At 43.0% G+C, this 20,664-nt stretch overlaps 1 protein-coding gene across 1 annotated transcript in view; it reads right to left on the bottom strand.

The window, feature by feature from the left end:
* The window catches only part of fstl5 (follistatin-like 5), a 246,588-nt gene extending 238,711 nt beyond the window's left edge, over positions 1-7,877 (bottom strand). Inside the window, 1 exon segment of the mRNA XM_052149538.1 lies at positions 7,569-7,877. The gene's annotated coding sequence lies outside the window, so the exon portion shown is untranslated.
* Positions 7,878-20,664: the final 12,787 nt, after the last annotated feature.

Genomic DNA, 20,664 nt, shown 5'->3' with positions numbered 1-20,664 from the left:
AATATACTTGACTGATTACAACCAGAGCTCTGTTTCCAATGCCATTCTGATAAACAAACACTGACAGGAGCTGCAATCACATATCAGAAAAAAAGATCAGGCCTTGTATAAATGCTGCTATGTTCATGTGTATCTGGTAACATTATTTAATTTTCCTCATGATTTTTGTGTTTGTTATCTTTTCTCCGCATGCACTGTAATCACAAACGTGAGATTGCTGTGGGCTTTTGTACTGTATTTCTCCTGGTAATTCTTTTGTGCAATTCAAAGATTAAGAAATGTCAAAAGTTGAGAATGTTTAACTGTGTGTACATGCATTAACCTGTGTGTCGATGGTGGGTTACATTTACATGTACAACATTTAGCATCTGTAAATATTCATTTTAAGTTTAAATAGTGTATTGAATATAAATTCATATTATATATGTGCGTTAGGCTCGTTAGGCTCGTCTAACAATGAGCGGAGGCACTGAATGCTTAAATCCCCTCAGTTTTGCGTGAAAATTGAGCTCAGAGCTAAATCACTCTTTAGAGGTAATCTTTCTCAAAATCCTGCAAAGAAGTACATATCCAGGAGGATAAACAAACGTCCAATCAAATTTGGAATTGATGTGATTCAGCCATCAACCTCAGTAGAATGACTAGACTATGTAATCACAACTGTGCTACATTGTTCAGGGCAGAGAGTACATGGTTCAAATCTAATTTCTTTTTCAAAGATTTTGTCTCTTTTGGAGTTTTCATTCAGCTGGTCTTAAAGCAGATTAATGTGCAATCATACCCATGGGCATTTTGGAATATCTCTTCCGATATCCCAGAGGTGTTCTCCCACCTTGAGTGACTCAATCACCAGTCTCCTCAACCCACCAAAAGGGGTTTACTGAACATGTATGGCAGTATGCTAATCAGCCTAGAATGTAAGGTGGTCCCCTGGGCAAGAGCATAAGGATTACTCTTAATGGTTTTGTGGGTGTTTTTGCCAGCATGCGTGGTCGAGCTCTTTAAAATCTAATCAGATGCAGGGCAAAACAACAGGACCAGAAGTCGTAAGGTAGTTATGCCGGAGGTAGCTCTCTAGCTTGCACTCATACCTCAAAGGCTGTGTCCTTTAGCTGAGACTGTCCCCAAAACTTTGCTCTCAAAGTAATAAATCATCCAAAATGGAAAATTCTGTCATTATTTACTTACCCTAATGTCGCTTAAACACATATGACATTCTTTCTTCAGTGGAACACTAAAATATATCTTTTTTTAAGTCTTAAGGCTTGTTCAATTTACTTAATTCAAATGAACTAAAGCAACACAAAACATTTTGTCACAACTTGATTTCATTGCATAAAAGGGAAGTTTACTTAATCCATTTGAGGTAGGACAACATGCATACTTTTTGTGGTGGTAATGTAGCACTGATGAAACTGGAGAGGGGATTTACATTTGCCAGCATGCTTTGCATGGGACTTGACAGAAAAAAAAATAGTTTTATTTTATTATTAATGTATTTTATGTGTTTTTGTGCAAATAGGGATACTTGCTAATGTTTAATGTTTTGATGTGATGTATTTTTGAAGAGTTTCTGTTATGTTGGAGTTCTGGAGTTCTGGCAGTTACCGTTATGATGAAGAGTGAAGCCTAGAAGACACATTTTTGTTTGCTGTTTACAAAGCCTAGAGCTGTCACAGAGACTGGTGAGATATCTCATGACACTTATTTCAGTGATATCTTTCAGGGAGTAGGAAAATGTTTTGCATACCGTACCATGAAAAAATAGCTTACAGCACCATTTATGTGTTTAGCACAGTCTGATGCATGTTTAATGTTTCAAATGATCACAGATTTCAGATTATTTTGCATGTGTAGTCTAAATAAAGAATATAGCATGCAGTTGCTCTAAATATTTGTTTTTATGTAAAAATTAAAAACAATCATGATTAAAATATCAAGATAAATAATCAACAATTATTATTTTTGCCATAATTGTGCAGCCCTAGATGCCATGCAAACACATTTTGTGATGAGCAGACTGATATTTAAATAATTATTCAGTCTCAAATCTAATCATTCATGAGCTAAATATTTGGCACCCAAATCAAATATTTTTGTCTTTTTTGGAGCATGACAGTGCGGCCACTATTCACTCTCATTTAAAACAGTGAAGAAAGACAGTCCTACGAGTTTGATGTGACATTATGATGAGAAAGTAATGACATCATTTTCATTTTTGGGTGAACTATACCTGTAGCGTACACTGAACCAATTTCACTTAGCCCATGGAGGGCATTGCTTTATGGGAAAGATGAGATCTCAACATTATATAGCTTTCATATTACATGCTTGCCTAATGATTTAGAAGATGTATTCACAGTAATTCAGCAATTTTTCTGATACTGTGTCATTAAAAAATAATGCTTCTCAAAGAAGCTTTATTTAGTTTGTCGTGCCCTGATTGGGCTGCTTAGGATTTACCCCTAGGTAATCTGGACAAATGCAGCAAGCACATGCAACCAAAGCAGCCAGCAGAGGTGAGATTAAAGTGCACAGCCAGGCCCCAGCTTCTATTTGGTTATGCAACAGATACAATGGTTTGTAGAACTGTGGTTCAGGACAGATGCTATGATGAGAATCTGGCACCTGTATCCATTAAAATGTGACACTCGGGAAAGCAGTCTGGGTTGTCATGCTGAGCTCTGTGTATCCCAAACATACATACTCTACACACATACACACACACACACACACACACACACACACACACACACACAAACACAGATGTTGGTGCAGCTATCATTATGAGGACTCTCCATAGACATCATGATTTTTATTCTGTATGAACAAAGGATCCTATCTCCTAAACCTAACCCTCACAAAAAACGTTCTGCATTTTTACAATTAAAAAATACATAGTTTAGTATGGTTTTTAAGTGATTTGAATTATGGCAACACTAGAAATGTCCTCATAAACCACATTTATAGAATAATACTCTTGTAATTAACAGTTTGTAACCTATAAAAAAGTCCTCGTAAACCACATAAACGCGTAACCCCCCCCCCAAACCCCCCCACCCCCCCGCCACCCCACACCACACAAACACACACACACACATATTATGCAGATGAAGTCCAAGAGAGCAAGACCCTCATTACCCAGAGCTCCAATCAAGCAATGTCCCTTCTCAAAAGCTGGTATTTTGTCTGTGTGCAGACATGGTTCAGAGCTCACACATTCAGCAATTTTGGCACAAACACATACACTGATAACACTCAGTGCTTCAGCAGAATCAAACCAATCTGGATTGTCTGTCCTCAGGACAACATTGAACATGCTGAAAATACTCTGACAATTTCCCTATGTGAGTTCAAATCACATTTTCTAGCTTGGCTTTGTTCTTTAATCTATTCAACATCAAAACGGTTGTTATAAGAGCAAATGAATTGATCCCAAAGCCTAAGCTAAATCCAGCTTTCAGTGAATACTCAGTGTCAAACACAAATCTTCCCTATCAAGCACAAATCAAGTCAAACATACAGATTTGCAGTTTTCAGTGGTTATGAAGAGGATGTTGCCCTAAGATAATATAGAACCTATAGACCATACACAAAAGCACTAGTAGATTTGACAATGGAAATCAACAGCTAGTCAGCAGATCATGAAAAATTCTTCAAAATTTTTTTTTAAAGGTTAAACTCAACATGAAATCTAAATAGATCTTATTCACTTGATGCATTCATCAGTGAATGGGTAATTGACAAATAAGTTTGCACAAGATTAAAATTGTATTATTATTATTATTTAGAAATGTATAGTTTATAGAAATGTAATCTTTGTGTCCATGTTAGTTTCATACATTTTATAAAAACATTTATAGCATATTCTACCAAAAAATCAAAACACCTTAATGACTTTTAAATTGTCAAATGGTGTAACAATCAAGTAAAGGGTATTAAAATACTTTGATTGACACGAGTGTACACACCGCAATCATTGATTTTTAAAAGAGTTTTCAAGGTCATTTAATTTTATTACAAATATCATGTTTTTTTTATTTATTTCTTTATCATTAATATCCAAAAGTTTTCTTAGGGTTACATTATTTGACCAGAACATAATGTTTATTTTCATAAATATATCAAAATATCTAAAAGTTCACACACAGTCATGAGGATCTAAAAGGGTCTTCTGTTTTTTAAATTGAAAAAAGTGAAAAGCGTTGTGACTGAATAATAGAATATTATTTCAACTACTTATACAAACATTTACTTTTTCCAGAATTCCAGCTTTTAATGAGACTTTTATGTATTTATAATTTTTTACTGTCTCCATACGGTTACAATTGTTTTTTACTTTTAGCCTCAGAAAATCAAAATGACTTTTACTCAAAACTTTAAATCATTTTCATCATAGTAGAAGTGTAATCAGGTAATTATTTTGCGTGAATTGCATTTTTAAGTATTTCTAATAACTTAAAAAATCTAAGAAAATTATAAAAATGAGCCTCATAACACTGACATAACATTGCTATTTCAAGTAAAGTTCCATATTTGTCTTTGTAATCTTCAACCATATGTGATAACCTTCTCCACCCTAAAATAACTTTCCTTTTCAACTGAAATCCAACACAAATCCATAATACTTTTTCAACCATAATAATTTATGGGAAAAAAACAAAACAAACAAAGGCAACTGCAATCCCCCTGATATAAAACTAAGTTCCAACTCAAATTCAAACTATAATGGCAATAAGAATCACCACAATAATGTCCAAAATTTCCACCCGACCCAGATGGATACAGACAGCAAGTCAGAGAAGCCTTTTTTATGCTGAGTTTCTGAGATAGCTCTACGTCCGCTGACCACTGAACTGTGTTATTCACTGGTCACAGAGGTTTGCACTGACCTGTCCAATCCATGGGTTGTGTCAGGATTCATTAATGCAACAGCAGGACTCACTCAAGACTGTGATGAACATATCTATGGATAGAGAATCCTCAGAGACAAGACAAAAAGTTCTGAAGGAGCATGTGTTTGTCACATCCATCTCAGCACCATTGTTTGGAAATAAATGTGTTCTGAAGCTCCATTCTTATTTGAATGTGTTTCTCAGGGTGAAAAGGATCTATCTATCTCTTTTGCTCATGCAGAGGCTGCAAAGGCAAGGCAGTCATTTGAGTAGATTAATTTTTGAAAGCAATTAAAGTGTTTGTATTGCTCCTCTTATTTTTCTGCATCTTTGGAGTGCAGTGCATTACACAGCACAGTAAACAACTATTATGTGCAAACAATAAGGATAACAGAGTTGCGATGCAGAGGGCAAATTAAAAGAGCAGGAAGACCATGATGATGAAGATGCAGCAGCAGTTGCTGACAATGTTGCTAATGATGAAGAGGGTAGTGATGATGAATATGACAAGGATGGCTGTGATTTCTGGTCAACAGAATGATTAATCCTTCACATGTTGATCAATTACTGGCAAGCCTGTTACTATGAAAGATAAAATCCTCTTCTGCCCTATATACTAAACCAGTCTCCTGCATTATAGTGCATTTATTTTCATCATGAGCAGGGCTGCACACATCAATGCACACAAACCATTACAGCAGCTCTTCCACCTGCCGATGAAATATTTACAATAATTGGGTGGAAGTCTAAAAGTAGAGCAAAATGGTGAGGTCTTGCTGCAGAGGGAGGAAAGGTGATGCAGTCTCCTTTAGAATATTATAGACAGATTTTGAAGTATTTTTTTTATTTCCAATCCTGATGATGTGGTTACATTTTCCCATCTGCCCATGCAAATTTAGGTATGTCCACAGAATGTTTTGCAGCTTTTTGAGAGCCATGTTCTCTGGTACCATATTTAATGGCCTTTTCTCTAGTCTAGACAGTGTTTTAATGTGCATTTTTAGGTCTGAGGCTTCACTGTATGTGCTATTATGTGTGTTTGGGTGTCTTTGTGTGTGAGGGAAGAAATTGTTTGTTGTTTTTCTCACTTCCTGTGTTTCCCTTAGAGCAGTCTTCAATGCATTCTTCATCACTGAAGTTAGCACTATACTAAAAGAGGCAGAATTAAACCTATATTTGATATAGAATTTGATGTGCAGATTCGCATGCATAGTGAAAAGCATGGGACATCACATAGTAGCTGACTCTCACTTGGTTCTCATACATTAAGTATACATTTCTACCTTTTTTCTCCATTGTAAATTAGCCACATTGTGCAGACATTTAGCACTTATTAAAAACAAAGCATAAGCTACAAGAGCAAGTTCTATGTCAGTGCTTAGAAGCAATTTTTAAAGGAAAAAAATTTATTATTACCCACAAAAGCCAAACCAACATGTATCCAAAAATTTATTTTCGCAGAAAATATTAAACTTGAAAAAGCTTTTTTTATTTTTTTCAGGAGAGTTTTTTATTGCTATAGATAGAATTTTTTTTTAAAAAAAAAAAAACTAGGATTCATTCTCACCAATAAACATAACACCAACTTTGGAGCACCATATCTTGAGGCAATTGCTTTGTTATTCTCTTATACTGATGTGATAAACTGGCTGAAAATATATGTATAAAAAAAGTGATATAACTACTATTCATTGACGGTTCACAAAATATTAAGTTTCGCGTAGGAAATCATCAGTATCAATAATAAATCTGTAAAAACCCCAGTCTTTGTGAACACGTCGGTAGGAAATCCTACTATGATGCGCGCGACTCGTTCACAGCGGCAGCGCGCGACACGTTAACACAGGACGCGCTATGTTTTAATTATTGGTTTATGTAGCTATACCATGGCCGTTGCGTCGAGTCTCGCTCTTTTTCAGGGTTTTTGAGATGCAGGTATGAAAGTTGAAAGTAATTAAACACAAAAAATAAAATGCAAAAAATATTGAGACCCCTGCGTCTTTTCGATTGTATTCCGCGTTCTAGCACGCAAGAACACGTCCCTTGAGAACGGCCTCATTATATTGCTCCTTATAATTGAACTAAAGACAACAATTTGTCAACCGTCTCCATCCAACCACGTCAATTATCAGCGATCACACTCGCCAGATTGAAACTGTACGAGGAAAACAAGAGCATAATCCCCGCGCGCGCACGGTGTCACTCAAGGATTATCGTGCTAGGAAAAAATAAACTTGCTAAATACCCTGCGGATAAATTAAACGGCCAGTAGCTTTGCGTTTACTTTTTATTTTATTTTTTTCATTCGCAAAATGGGAGCACCGTTAACGTGACATCTGTTCGACCGAGCAGTGAACTTGTCCCCGGAAACGCAGGATGTAAAGAGCTCGTCTAACTTCATCACCCTCGATCAAGCACAGCTACTGGTCTTCTGTCAGTTGCCACCGTACGACCGTTATGCTGAATGTCACTGCACGATACGCTAAATTATTCACTCGGAGAATCTAAGTGCAAACTCGAAATGCACTGGGCACGGTGCGACTCCCTTTAAAGAATTATATAGCGCATGCGTTAAAAATAACACTGAAATTGATCCGTGCAGCACTATGGACCCGAAGCTTGATATTTAATCACAACAAGCTATGTAGATCATAGGAACAAGATTAAAATTACCTGCGTATCCAACTACAAGTGATCCAGAAAGGGGTTCACGAATGAGATTTTAAAATTCGAGCAACACTGTTTACTGGTGCAAAGTAAATCCAATACCGATTTTGGTTATACAACGTCCTCGGAGTGGCAATCCTTTGACGAAGTTAGCAGCCCAGTTTGTGCATTGCTTTCTGAATATGTCAACTGTCGGTTTACGTGAAAATCCTCGTTTCAGCACCTCCGCTGGAGTGGACAGCTCCAAAGCAGCTTCACCTCGCGCTTCAGGTCTCGAGTGCCACACCAGCACGAGCCTTTCACCTACTGGCTACAACCCCGGTCGGATTTGCATACAATAATACAATCAGCCAATCAAAAACCCAGCTAAAAGCCCCCGACAAATGGAAACGGCCAGTCGACTTGTCTGTGCTCATCCGTTTAAATGAATTGTCCTTGACAAAGATGAACAGAGTTTGTGTGCAGACTGTCCTGTCTTCTCCCACGCGAAGCAGTGTTTACATGTACTTTATATTTATGTATGCATATTGTGTATACAAGTAAAGTTTAGATTAAAAGGTTGCCTGACAAAACATTTTTACAGTAAAGTGGTCCAACGCTCGAGACCAATAACTTTTTAACATTTCTCACATTTTACATGATCAGTATTACAATTTGAATGCCTCCTTTTGCTTTATAATGACAGAACCACTCAAAGAGACAAAACATTTGTGCAAAACCCACTGATCCATGTTATTCTAGTGTGATTTGAAAATGTTCCAAGGAGAATCTTGTGTGCTTCAGTGGAAGCAATGAAATATTTTATTAAAAGAAATGTACTTGGTCAATGTCATAAATTTGCTTACATTAGGTTAGTGACCTACAAACAGGGCATAAACTTAATCTCATGTCACCTATTTTCTATGCTTAAATAAAAAGATATGATTTTTTTTGTGTTAATATATTTTACACTGGCTAGTTGTTAACTCTGCTATACCAGTCCTTATAGATTTCTTGCTTTTTCATCCACAATGATAGCCAAAGGGTTACAGTTCACTTTTTCTGCATTGTGTCATTGTAATGAAATATGAAGCATGAAATTGGTCCTTCTTTACATATGGCTCCACTGTCATTCTGACTGGCAAATTAATCTTCAGTATCCATGTAGGCCTATAGATTGAATTATCAGTACTGTTTTCAATTAGGATTCCACCCATGTTCTAGAGGAGCATCTTCACATTTACACCAGGACCCTCATATCAGTCTCAAGTATCTCTCTGATTTTCACACTTGCCAGTTCATCACGATATCAAAAAGTATGTGGCTCAGGGGGGTTTTATAGAGCAAAGACTACAGAAAGTTCTATCACTGAAGAGTAATTTTAGTTCACTGTATGAATTTGTGTAGGGTGAGGTAAACCTATATGTAAATAGTAGGGTAAGTTAGGGTAAAATTGTTAGGTTAAAGGGAATTTTTAGGCCCATTTACCCATATAGCATATCCTCAAGTCCCTTAATGCTTTTATAAAATGTTTACTAAAAAATGACCATTAAGAATGCACATTTTTATAAAAAAAATGTGCTTTCTTAAATTCGTGTGACTTTCTATCATTCTGCAGAATACAAATGAAGAAATTTTGATGGAGATACAGTGTGAATGTATCCATACAATGCAATTCAATGGGGTGCAACACTTCTAAGATCAAAAAAGGATGTAAAGTTAGCATAAAAGTAATCCAAAGTGGTTTAATTAATGTCTTCTGAAGCAATACAAGAGTATTTCCGCTATTTTCTGAAGAATTGGAGTATTTGCGCTATGTGGTTGTATCCACGCAAACTGTTGGTGTATGTAAATGAAGTTGCACAAAGCACAGTTTGTTACTTTCCTGAGAAATAGGTAATCGCTAAGACATTTCAAAACCACATCATTTTTCAGTGCAATCTAAATTTAGTGCCTACATTTGCAGTTTGGAGATTCCTCCAGCAGGTGGTAATAAAGTTAATGTCCAAACTCTGAAAATACAGTGGAACATCAAATTATGTTATTGTTTTAAATCCACCTATATTGCGATAACTGCAAAGAATTGTATGGCATCTATGCTAATATTATTCTATTTGTTTCTCTGCCTCAACTTCCGGATTCATATCCCGAGGTTACCAGAGTCGGCCAGATCCAGTTCCGTTCCTGCTTGGTGTCGGATTCCACTGCTACGTGTCTCTGAGTGATGACAACTAAATGCAGCCGGTGCCAGCCAGACATCACTTCAGTCTATTACGATGGACTTTAGTAAATGAACTGATGCTATCTCCAACCATAAGACAAGGAATACTTAATGCTTCATTCACTGCCTGAACCTTGGATTTAGGATGGACCCCAGTGAAATGACCTAACAGTTGAACTGCGATGCATCTCACCAATCTTTGCCTGCAACACCTTGGTCTATTAACCAACTATAACTTGCACTGCACACAAATAACTAATATTGGAATTATATTCATGCTGTTTAGCCAGAGAGAAACGGGCCCCCACATTGAGCCTGGTTTCTCCCAAGGTTATTTTTCTCCATTAACCAACATTAATCATTAACCCAGGGGAAAGAGCCAAATCAGCTGACTGTCAGGAACACCGCTGAAGATTCCTCAATCGGCCACCGGAGGTCTCCCTCACCTGAGTATTAAAATTGGACTACATATCCCAGTGCCTGCATACCTGGACTGATTACGACACACCTGTTCAACATTACTCAAACTGTTTAAGCCCTGTGTGTTTGTTCACTCATTGTGAAGTATTTTTTTGCCCCAGCAACATTTCTGAGCATTATTCATTCCCTGTGTTATCCTACCTGTGTTTTGACTTTGCCTTGGATTCCTCTTTATGATCGTTTGGTGCTTGCCTATTATTAACTTTGCCTGGACTTCTTCTATATATTGCTGCCTGCCCCGATCCAATGGCTGATCCCCTCATTTCTACTCTGCCTCTGAAATTGTTGATTGCTCTGATTATTCGACCCTTGCCTGTCTATACTCTGAACTTGCTGTGATAAATAAACAGCCTAACGTATCTTATTCTGCAAGTTGGGGCTTTACACACTGATTTTCATCCAGTCATCCACTCTCCTTACAACCCAGTCATCCTCGGTTTACCATGGCTGCAGGAACATAATCCACAAATTGACAGATTATACGATGGGACTCCAGCTGCTCATCCAAGTTTCTAAAACCTATCACCCCTATACTTGTGAGAACCACCAAGGTGACTAATGAGAACAACAGAGAACCACATGTACCTTCAGAATATGCAGACCTGATTGAAGCCTTTAGTAAAACTAAAGCCTCTAGTGATTATGCCATTGATCTGTTACCTGATACCTCACCACCTAGAGGCAGAATCTTTCCCCTGTCAGAACCGGAGGCGAAAGCAATGAAGTTATACATTGAAGAAGAACTGGCCAAGCGATTCATTCATCCATCCACTTCACTGGCAGCAGCCGGCTTCTTCTTTGTGGGTAAGAAGGATGAGGGCAGCTTTGGAACAAATGAGATCTGCTAAATGTTACACCAAGCTTGATCTGTGCTGTACTTACAACCTCATTCGAGAGGGGGATGAATGGAAAACAGCCTTTTCCACCAGCAGCGGGCACTATGAACATCTCATTATACCATTCGGCATGTCCAATAGTCCATCTGTGTTCCAATCCCCAGCAGCGGGCACTATGAACATCTCATTATACCATTCGGCATGTCCAATAGTCCATCTGTGTTCCAATCCTTCATAAACAATGTATTCAGAGACATGTTAAACCAGTGCCTAATAATATATATTGATGATATCTTGATTTATTCAGACACACTGGAGGAACACACCAAGCAGGTCCGGGTAGTTTTGAAGCATATCATGGAACACCAACTCTATGCCAAAGGAGAGAAATGTGAACTCTACCAAACATCAATCTCCTTTCTCGGTTATATCATCAGTCCTGAAGGGGTGTCTATGGACGAAGGCAAGGTATGGGCAGTTCTAAAGTGGCCTCAACCCGCTACTGCAAAGGAACTTCAACGATTCTTAGGATTTGCTAACTTTAACCAAAGATTTATCAGAAACTTCAGCACTCTCGCCGCTCCACTCACTGCCATTGTAGGGAGGAGACACCAAGCTTCACTGGTCTACTGATGCCATTCAAGCCTTCAATGATTAAAGAATCACTTTACCTCTGCTACCATTCTGCATCATCCTGACCCCAGCGCACCTTTTGTGGTAGAAGTAGATGCATCTAACATCGGTACTGGCCCTATCCTTTCTCAACGCCAAGGTAATCTCACAGGGTAACACCACCATATTAACTGTCATTGATCATTTATCTAAGGCATGTGGTCTAATACACCTGGCTAAGCTCCCATCAGCCTACAAAACCGCAGAACACTTCTTCCATTATGTTTTCCACTACTATGGTCTTCCTGAAGACATTGTTGCTGACCAGGGCCCTCAGTTTACTTCTACGGTTTGGACAGCCTTCTTACGATCACTAAATGTCAACATAAGTCTCACTTCAGGTTACCATCCTCAGTCTAATGGCCAGACAGAACATCTTAATCAAGAACTCACTAAATTCCTTTGCATGTACTGTCAACAGAATCAAACTGACTGGAACAGTTTTCTTCCTTGGGCTGATTATGCACATAACTCGATCCTAAAACCCTCCACTAAATGAATGCCCTTTCAGTGTGTTCTGGGGTACCAATCTCCTCTGTTTCCATAGTCTGGTTAACCATACGAACATTAAATGTTTATTATCACCACCACTGTTAAAAGGCATTTTGACAAGCTGAGGCAGACTGCTCTGCTGCTCGCAACAGTGTGTGGGAAAACGAAAGTATGGGCTATGCAATTATACAATATAAACAAATAAAATAAAAATAAATATATAGGTTATCTTACTGTAAGGGAGTTAAGATGGGCAAGGAGGAGGCGAGAACAGGCTTGTCAGTATAAATAATATTTAATTAAACTCAAAACCAAAACACACAAACATATACACACACATGACGGACATGCCCGTAATTCTCTCTCTCTCGAACCGTCATCACCGGCCGCCTTTATCCCGGGCGTGCGACATTCTAGCCCGGCCCCGCCCCCCTCCGTTCCACACTCCTCCCGGCGTTACCTCAGGCTGGAGTGCCACCGGCATGACCTACACCCCCCCCTCTTTCCCTGGGGAGGGTCGTGCTTTGCGCCCCGTCAGGTCATCCCCGCCTTACTCAAACTGGGAGGAGACAGGAGGGGAAAACAACAACAAAAAATAGGCCAGGGAAAAGGCCAACACGGTGCGACAGCGAGAGTGAGAGGAGAGAGAGAAGCTCACTCACCGGTTCTCTGATGACAGCCACTCCTCTCCAGGCGAACCGGAGTCAAATCTACGACCCCTAGCAGACAGAACGCCCCTCCGCTTTTCTGGCGGCACCTGGGGACATTCCTCCGCCCCTGGCAGCGGCCCTACCGCTCCAGGCGATCGGGGAGTTACTTCCCTCCTCCCCTCGCGGACGGCGGTCTAACCTCCACCCCTCCGCGTTTCTGGGGGACGGCAGGGTACTCCTACGCCCCTGGCAGCGGCTCCATCGCTCCAGGAGGTCCATCGCTCCAGTCCCCACTCGCCCCGTGGACGGCGGCCGTGTGTGAACTATGACGTAAAAATTGGCCCGAAGCCCGGCCCTATGGGTGTAAATAAGTCAGGGCCCATTGGGCTCGGGCTGAAATGCAGAACTCTATTAACTTGTATTCGTTTTTGGACCACATTTCCCAGTGTACCTGGACTGATTATGCCACACATGTCCCACATTACTCAAACTATTTAAGCCCTGTGTGTTTGTTCACTCATTGCGAAGTCTTGTTTGCCCTGGCTACATTTCTGTGCATTATTTATTCCCTGTGTTATCCTACCCGTGTTTTGACCTTGCCTTGGATTTCCTCTTTACGATCGTTTGCTGCTTGACTATTATTGACTTTGCCTGGACTACTTCTATTGCTGTTTGCTGCCTGCCCTGATCCCCCGACTGTTTATCTTGTTTCTGCTCTGCCTCTGATATTGTTGATTTCCCTGATTATTAGACCCTTGCCTGTCTATACTTTTAACTTGCTGTGTTAAATAAACCGCATATGGATCCTTCGCAACCTGAGTCCGCGTCAGACAGACTGACTTTGCAAGAGTACCAAGAACCCCCCACTGAGATAAAGAGACAGAAACAGAGAGAGAGAGAGAGTCAGAGAGTGAGAGAGAGAGAGAAAGCAAGAGAGAGAGCATACCTATATACAGTAACTGTTACACCTACAGTAAAAAGTATAAATAGAGAGTTACAAAGCCAGAACTCATAAGGTTGAAGCTGACAGGATGAGCAAATAGTACTCACATAAATTTGATCGAAGCACTCAAAAAATCTGAGTACTGCAAAAAAGGATGGGGCTATGACAGTATATAACAACCCACACTATACAGGAAGCTAATTGCATGGTCTCAATCAAAAGCAGGACACCGTGGAGCACACACACACAGTAATTCTTTAGTTCCTTGAAATTTGTAACACTTTTTTTTTATGTGTGATTACGAAATAAAGGTTACTGTGAGGGAAGAACAACAATTCAAAACAGTCTTTTAAAACCCCATTTAATCATAATAGTACTCCTAAGTTGACAAACTAACTCTTAAGCATATATTATCATTTAAAATATCCAGTTTGTACAGTCAAGATGAAAAATGGATGTTCTCTGGAATTAGAATTTCCCTCATCCTACGCCTCATATTGACAAGCAAGAAAAAGTAGCAAATCATGGTACATCGCTGTTATGTAAACTAAAGGTTACTGGCTGTTTAAACATAGAGACGGGTAAATGCACAGTCTTCCTGATGCTAGCTAACTACCTAGAAGGTGTTTCATGAGCAAAATAGGTGAAAACTTAGCCATTGATTGAAACACAAACCATTCTTCTTAATATCTTAACATCCTCTAGTTCACACATTTTTTGCTGTGGAAATACTTAAAAGTTTGTTTTTATGGTTCAGAAAATGCAACTCCATGTTAAGCTTGTTGCTTACTGCCATTTTGGAAATGACATAAAATGACGCTTCTTGCTGAGGTTGGATTTGATCAATGTTCCCCAAATTCACAAGTCGGATGTCTTACTTTGAGCAGCATTCAAATCATTATTTTCAAGTTGTCTGTAACGCTGCATAAAATTGGTCTCTGTTTTCTGAATATCCTAACTGCCCCCTACAGGAACTACAGTTTTACACATGCAAAAATGTGTGAGACACTGCACAAGTGGAAGACATTAACAATCATTAAAATACTCTCTTCCTAACACAACATAGACCAGAATGTCTTGTTTATTGTTATAACCACCTTTCCCTGATGGAGGGAATGACGCGTTGTGTCGATGTAGTGACAACTGGGGTCAAACTTGGGAGCCCCAAAATCCTATGATATTTCAGAAAAGGCCAATGAGAATTGGCGAGTGGAATGTGCATGCCATTCCCATGGACATACGGGTATAAATGGAGAGGGCTTGCAACCACACATTCCAAAGCAGAGTCCCAGACATTTCAGCGAGTAGTTCAGAGTTGTGGCAGGAGGGGAACAATGTGTTGTTCCCTCCATCAGGGAACAGAGGTTACAACTGTAATCAAGGCGTTCCCTATCTGTCACTCTTGCAACGTTGTGCCAATGGAGTAACACTAGTGGTCCCTACACAATACACCATAACCAGCTGAATTGTGTTACGTGGATCGGTGGTGCAGATGCAAGCATGCATACCGTATGCCTAGTAACAATTGCACACATCCCCGCCACAACCTTCCCAACGCCCCAGATATGTCGCATAGTACTGAGGGGGGGACAAGATGTACTTACAATGGGAATAGGACATACTAGCCATTTTTTCCTTTTCTCACTTTTCCTCTTTGAAAATGGAAACTACAGCTTGGACCAAGAAATATTCATGAGGGGAAAGGCGTGTCCATGGAGAAAGACACCGCAGAGGCGCTATGTGCAAGTGGTACACCTGGCCAGCTGTTCGCACACTTACCTGTTCATGCCTGCTAAAACACAGGAAGAAACTGGATCAACCCGGAGATTGTACAATCCCACAAAGGTATCGGGTGTCGCCTAGCCCGCTGCTCTACAGATGTCAGTTAGAGAGAGACAGATGTCTCCATTTGCCAGAGCCCAGGAGAATTCCACACTCCCAGTGGAGTGTGCTTGCACTCCTAGGGGACATGGCCCTGGCCAGGTATGCCAAAGCAATGGCATCCACAGTGCAGTGGGCAATTCACTGTTTGGAGACAGCCTTTCCCTTTCACTATCCCCCAAAACAAAAAAAGAGCCGCTAAGAGCACCAAAAGCTCTCTGTGTGGTCCAAGTTAATACGCAAGACTGGACACAGCAACGACAAGGCTGGGTCCGCCTTTCCCTGGGGCAGTGATTGCAAGTTCACCACTGGTCCTTAAAGGGGTAATGCGAACTTTGGGCACATAGCCCGGCCAGGGTCTCAGGATCACATGAGAGTATGCCAGACCGAACTAGGCATGAATCAATGACGGAGAACACCTACAGGTCCCGAACCCTCTTGATGAAAGTGAGCGCAGTCAGGAGGCCAACTTCAATGAGAGGGCTTCTAGCTCGGCTGACTCCTGGGGCTCAAACGGGGCTCTCTGTAGGCCCAGCAAGACTACAGAGAGGTCCCATGAGGGAATGAGGTGTGACCTATTAGGATTCAACCTCCTGGTGCCTCTAAGGATCCTGATGACCAAGTCGTACTTTCCCAAGGACATACCGTCTACATACCTGTTCATACACACTTTCAAGGTGGAGGGGGAATGCAGCCCCTCCAACCTCATCTGCAGAAAGGAAAGCACCGACCTGACTGCGCACCTCTGGGGGTCTTCAACTTGGAGGGAACACCAATTTGCAATCAGAAGCCACTTCAAGGCATACAGCTGCATTGTAGAGGAAGCTCTAGCCTGAGTGATAGTGTTTACCACCACTGGTACCACCCACTTAAGTTTCCCGCATCCCGTCCAGGGGCCAGACATGGAGATTCCAGAGGTCTGGGCATGTGGCCAAGTCATGCCCTGTCCCTGAGAAAGGAGGTCCATCCTCAGGGGAATTTGCTGGGAAGGGGCAGCCACGAGGAGCGTGAGCTCAGAGAACCAAGTCCGGGTGGGCCAGTATGGTGCCACAAACATGACTTGTTCTCCGTCCTCCCCGACTTTGCAGAGTCTGTGCAAGCAGGCTCACTGGGGAAAATGCGTATCTGCTCAGGCCCCGGGGCCAGCTGTGTGCCAGCATATCCGTGCCGTGCAGGGTCTCGGCCAGGGAGTACCATAGCACTGAGTGATAGACTTAGGTCTCCCGCATCCCGTCCAGGGGCCAGACATGGAGATTCCAGAGGTCTGGGTGCGGATGCCAGAGCGTGCCCTGCCCCTGTGAAAGAAGGTCCTTCCTCAGGGGAATTTGCCAGGGAAGGGCTGTCGAGAGGAGTATGAGGTCCGAGAACCAGACCCAGGTGGGCCAATAGGGAGCCACAAGTGTGAATTGTTCCTCGTCCTCCCTGACCTTGCACAGCACCTGTGCTAGAAGGCTCACTAGGGGAAATGCGTATTTGTCCAGCCCCGCGGGCCAGCTGTGTGCCAGTACATCTGCCCCGAGGGGAGCCTCTGTTCGGGCATACCAGAGCAGGCAGTGTGAGGTCTCTTGGGGGCAAACAGATCTAAACCTGAGTTGCTGCTTGCTCCAAAGGAGGAGACGACGGGTGAGTCGCGACATGTGATGGGAGAGTACGCGTCATGACGATTTATGTTCCCTACCACGGTGTTGCTGACATGACTAGGACATGTTTGTCCCGAACTAATGGGAGGAACCTCCGCAGGGCAAAGAAAACAGTCAGCAACTCTAGGCAATTGATATGCCAGCGCAGTGGAGCCCCTCTCCAACAGCCCGCAGCTGCATGCCCGTTGCACACGGCACCCCGACCCAGTCTGGAGACATCGGTCGTGACCAGGATGCGTCGTGGACACCTGCTGCAAGGGTACTGCTGCCCGTAGAAAGCAGAGGTCTGTCCAGGGTTTGAATGTCTGGCGGCAGGCGGGGTGATCATCACACGGTGCATGCCGTGGCGCCATGCTCGTCTTGGGACTCGAGTCTGAAGCGGTCTCATATGCACCAACCCCAGCGGCGCGACCGCCACGAGGATGCTATATGCCCCAGGAGCCTCTGGAAGAGTTGTGCCTGGCCTGAACTTGGTGAGGCATTTCAGCACCTGCTGCGCACGCTCGTTGGTGAGGTGTGCTGACATTGAGACGGAGTCTAACTCCATACTGAGGAAAGAGATGCTCTCAGAAGCCCCAGGCGGCTGAGGTGCCTGAGCACCTGGTCTCTGTGGTGCATAGTAACTCTCGGGAGTGGGCCAGTATGAGCCAGTCATCGAGGTAATTGAGTATGCGGATGCCGGCTTCTCGAAGCAGGGCAAAAGCTGCCTCTGTGACTTTCATGAAGACGTGAGGGGACAGAGACACGCCGAAGGGGAGGACTTTGTACTGGTACACCTGGCCGTCGAACGCGAACCGTATAAAGGGTCGGTGTCGAGGCAGAATTGAGACGTGGAAGTACGCGTCCTTCAGGTCTACAGCTGCGAACCAATCTAGATGCCGGACGCAAGTTAAGATTTTTTTTGCGTGAGCATTTTGAACGGGAGTTTGAGCAAAGCCCAGTTGAAAACTCGCAAGTCCAAGATCGGTCGTAAGCCGCCGCCTTTCTTGGGTACAATGAAGTAAGGGCTGTAGAAACCCTTCTTCATTTTGCTTGGTGAGACAGGCTCTATTGCCTCTTTGAGTAAAATTGTAGCGATTTCCGCACGCAGGGATTTGGCATGTTCGCCGTGTACTGCAGTAAAGCGGACGCCCACGAAGGGGGGCGGGGGCCTGGCAAACTGAAGTCGGATTGTCCGGGCCAGCCAGCGTGACGGGTTGGGAAGTGAAAGCCACGCATCCAATCTCCGTGCTAGGGGCACAAAAGGGACGAGTATTTTTGACATACCCGGTGCGGCTTCACAGCGGGGCGGAGCAGGTATTATGTCGTCGGGAGGCAAGGGTGCGTCCCGAGGCTCTAGTGCTGAGAAAAGACTTAAAGCACTTACCTTGCTCCGCACACTAAGCAGGGGGCGGGTTATCGACTGAGGAGGAGGTCCGGTGTAGGCGTCCTCTGAACTCATCGGAACCGGCCGGAAGGGGAACAGTCGTGTGGCTGAGGGCGGGGGGTTCGCGTCCAGCATGCCAGGACTGTTGAGATCTGGTGGCAGAGTGCCGTGACAACGGCATTTGCGGGCCAGGTGACCCAGAGACAAAGGAAATAGTTCTATTATTGAGAATTTGGGTACAGCAGCCCCATCTAGGGGGGGCGGCAAATTGCAGGGCGGAAGCGACATGTCCGGTGGCACTGTAGGCCTTCGTTGTCAGCGAGGATGTTGTCCTACAGGCCTTGGAAGGGAGCACAGGGCAACCCCGCCAGGTTGTAGGGTTTCCGGGACACAGGTGGAGCGCAACAGCCCTATCCACCGGGGGAATCGTCCGTGTACCTGTGGGCCACTCCGCCGTTGAGTGTTGCGAGAGCGGATGAGCAAGTGGCTTTGTGATGAGTGGAGAGGGGTGCTCTCAACAAAGCACCTCCGGGAAAAACGGGACCGGGGGGTGGCTGTGAGCGGCATCCAGACCCCAGGAACCAGTCATCCAACCGCGATGGCTGTGGGGAGGACGGAGGGTTCCAGTCCAGGCCCACGCTGGTGGCAGCCCGGGAAAGCATGTCGGTCATTTGAGCATCAGCCTCAGCATGTACGTGCTGGCCCGAAGGCGGCAGCCCAGGGGAGTCCTCCGCGTCAGATACCACGCTCTCCGATGCAGCGGCGAGCTCATCCACCTCGAGCTCCAGAGGATAGGCAGGCTGGCTGTAAGGCGAGCCGCTGTTGCCTCGAGCACGGACGGGAGTCAACGAGCGTGCCGGGTTGTGGGTGGTCCGAGGGGGCGTACCCGGCGTCCAGCGCCAGCTGCATCATCCTCAATCCCGTGGGAAGAAGGAGCAATGCGGGGGGTGGCTGTAGTGGCTTGCTTTCTATTGAAAGTGCGCCACGACCGCAACGTTGCCATGGTCATGCCCTCGCAGTGACAGCAGGAACCATCCACAAACGTAGCCTCGGTGTGATCGCTGCCCAGACACACGAGACAACGCCTGTGGCCGTCTGAAGCGGAGAGCACTCTACCGCATCCAGGAACTACACAGGGGCAGAAAATCATCTTTAAAAAGACACGTCCTGAAAAGGATGTTCAACGCCGCTGTGTATTGCTCTTTTAGTGAAAATGTACTCTTTTAGAGAAATCACTCTTTTAAATAACTCGTTTAAGTTTGGTTTCTGCACTGTTGAAGCGCCCAGGGGCAAACTGCACTGCCGTGCAAGGAAGGAGAAAGCCGCTGTAATGCGCCGTCAATCCAACAGCATGCAGAGTGTCAGAGGAATTCAGGAACAGGTGTGACTCGTAGCAGACAGCATGCACAACCATTGGCTCTGAAGAAAATTTCTGAATGAACTCATAGTATTTCCTCGCCTTTATACCGGTATGTGCGGGGGCGGGGTATGCAAATACTATCTGCCAACTTCTCATTGACCTTTTTTCATAGATTAGAGGCATATTCGGAACTCAAGAGAGACCCCTAGTGTCGCTTCTCCGACACAACATCAAGAGAGCAACAGACGGGGAACATCAGGTTTTGGAACGAGACAATGGAAGAGAATTATAGTTTATTGACATAAATCAGTCATTTGTATGGCATAAATATATATATAATAAGTAACCACATTTGTTCACATACACAAGTGTTGGATAGGTAGATATATACCTATCCAACAATTTGATGCCTGTATTGTATCAATTTAAAATTCTGTTTTGTTGATTGGTTGGTCTAATTTTTTTAATTTGAGCCAAGTCGTCCAATATCTTATATTTTGTCATCTTGTACATATTATTACATTTTGTCATAGAACTATGTTGGATTTTCAAGGCATTTATATTGGAGCATGGTGGTGCTTG

This window comes from Xyrauchen texanus, chromosome 19 (assembly GCF_025860055.1).
Source record: "Xyrauchen texanus isolate HMW12.3.18 chromosome 19, RBS_HiC_50CHRs, whole genome shotgun sequence".
Taxonomy (NCBI): Eukaryota; Metazoa; Chordata; class Actinopteri; order Cypriniformes; family Catostomidae; genus Xyrauchen; species Xyrauchen texanus.
The sequence above is the reverse complement of the archived record's forward strand: the minus strand, read 5'-3'. Positions and strand labels throughout refer to the sequence as shown.